Genomic DNA, 2410 nt, shown 5'->3' with positions numbered 1-2410 from the left:
TCCATAATCATTAGCTAGCCATAAGGAAGAAGTGGATTCAAACTAAACAAGAGTGTGTTTTTACTTATTGAATTTGATTTAAGTTCATCTGATCTTGTAAAATCAGATAAAACCCCTTTTAAACTTGTTAATAATTAGGTTAATTTTATAGTAAATAGATTAAATAGTAACACCGTTCCTTGTGATCGACACCCGCCTTACCCAAGCTATACTGTAATCTGATTAGGTACACTGCCTATAAGTGCATAGTTAGTTTAAGTTAGTTAGGTTATAAATATTAAAATTAGTGGGTACTTTTGTGCACATCAAGTTTTTGGCGCCGTTGTCGGGGAACGACACATTTATTAGTTTATTTAGTTGCATTAAATTAATCGACCCCTTTTTGTGGAATAAAATCTGCAAAAAAAAAAGTTAATTGGTTATTTATTTTTGTTTATTATCTTAGCTTAGTTGATTAGCATATAACAACAAAAAATTTGTTTTCTGTTTTTGTCACAAAATTCACGACGTGAGTTTTAATAAACTCACGACGTGAAAGCTGTGATTTCAGTTTTTTAGTATTTTCTTATTTTAGTTCAGTTTTACGTTTTTAGTTTAGCAAGTTGTAGGAGTTCATGACCAGAGGCTCAAACACACCCTTGGTGCCACCACTTAAAGATCCCGAGTCTGCAATTCACAAGAAAAAGACGCCCTTACAAGAATTGAAGTCAACTTTTTCAAGGAAGTCAGGAAAGAAGACAGGAGAGTCAAGTTCATCCGCGAGGCACAAGAGCAAATTTGAGCACTTGGACCAAACACCCGTCCAAACCGAGTCTGAATACGATACCGAGCCGGAATTTGAAGAACACACGAGCGAACCCGAGAACGAGCCAAGGAACGAGATGCCAATAATTGAAGAGATGTCCATGGGAGCTTACAAGAAGCGGATCTGAGAAGATATGGGTCCCGGCTTAGTCCAACCCGCAATGCCTGCACTGCCACATTCGAGTTGAAGGGGCACATCTTGACTACACTGAAGGATATCCCATTTTTCGGGAAAGATCATGAGGATGCTTTTAAGCATCTAGATGAAGTCAACGACATTGCAGATTACTTCAATGTCCCAAATGTCAACAGAAACACAATCTTGCTTAGGATGCTTCCCATCACTTTCAAAGGAGCTGCTAAGGAGTGGTTAAAGTCACTTCCACCGGGTACAATTACCACTTGGGCTCAAATGCGTGAGCAATTCCTGGACCAGTTTTGCCCACCATCCAAGATAGCCAAACTCAAGAAGGCGATAGCCAACTTTGAGCAACAGCCAGGGGAGTCATTATACGAAGCATGGGAGTGGTACAAGGGCTTGCTCAGAAATTGCCCTCAACATGATCTAAATGTGCAACAAGAGATGTCAATCTTCTATGATGGGGTCAACGTTATGACAAGACAACTCCTTGATTCTCAAGGACCTTTGACAAAGAAAAATCCAAGGGAGGTTAAGGAGCTGATTGAAGAATTCGCCAAGCACTCTCGTGAATACCACAACCCTAGGCAAGATGGAATCAAAAGCCGTGGAGGGTCCCAAACTGAAGAAATAGCAGCTGTGATGGCTATGTTGAATAATTTGGACCGAAGGATAACACAAATGGATCAGTCAATACATGCCATAAGAGTGGGTTGCGAGAGATGTAGTGGTCCACACTTGACCAAAGATTGCAATTTAGATGAGTTTGGGAACAGAAAAGCTCAAGTGTGCTACCCAAGCGGGGATAAGTTTGATGAGGATTGGAGGAAACCAAAAAAGGAGTGGCTGTCATATGAAGAGTATAAGAAGCAAAAAAAAGAGAAGTATAGGCAGACAGGTCGAGGCTTTTATCAAAAGGAGCAACCACCAGCCGAGAAGAAACCCGATCTAGAGACTATGTTGATGAAGTTTATGGAAGCTTCGGAAAAAAGACACGATGCCACTGATTCTGCTATTAATGAACAACAAAATTTAATTAAGAATTAGCAAGCCTCCATCCATAACCTTGAAGTTCAAGTTGGTCAACTAGCCACTCTAGTTCATGAGAAGTTATCCCCGAAAAATACCGAAACAAAGACCCAATCTCATGTAATGGCCATAAACACCGAAGAAGAAGCCATCTCTGAGTTCCTGGACGCATTGGAAGAAGAACCACAACAGCCCGATCCAAAGATGAAGAAGACCAAGTTCGAAAATCATGAAGCTGTTGAGTTCCAAAATTCACGACGTGAACCGTGTATGTTCATGACGTGGGCCCGTCATGAACAGAAAAATTATGTAGTTGATTCGGTTTAGCAGCCGCCTTTTCCTTTTCCTTCCCAAGCTACCCTTAGTCCACTGGAAAGAGAGCATAGAGAGTTTGTCAAGCATGTGAAGGGGATCCCGATTAATACTCCCTTTGTCGAA

General features: G+C 40.8%; 1 non-coding gene across 1 annotated transcript; it reads right to left on the bottom strand.

Annotated features, from left to right (window-relative positions):
* Positions 1 to 1264: 1264 nt before the first annotated feature.
* On the bottom strand, positions 1265 to 1371 carry LOC111884938 (small nucleolar RNA R71). The gene has a single exon (XR_002847958.1). It is a non-coding gene; the product is annotated as a small nucleolar RNA R71 (small nucleolar RNA).
* Between the last annotated feature and the right edge of the window lie 1039 nt (positions 1372 to 2410).

This window comes from Lactuca sativa, chromosome 4, assembly GCF_002870075.4.
Source record: "Lactuca sativa cultivar Salinas chromosome 4, Lsat_Salinas_v11, whole genome shotgun sequence".
Taxonomy (NCBI): Eukaryota; Viridiplantae; Streptophyta; class Magnoliopsida; order Asterales; family Asteraceae; genus Lactuca; species Lactuca sativa.
This window is presented reverse-complemented; position numbering and strand designations above follow the sequence as displayed.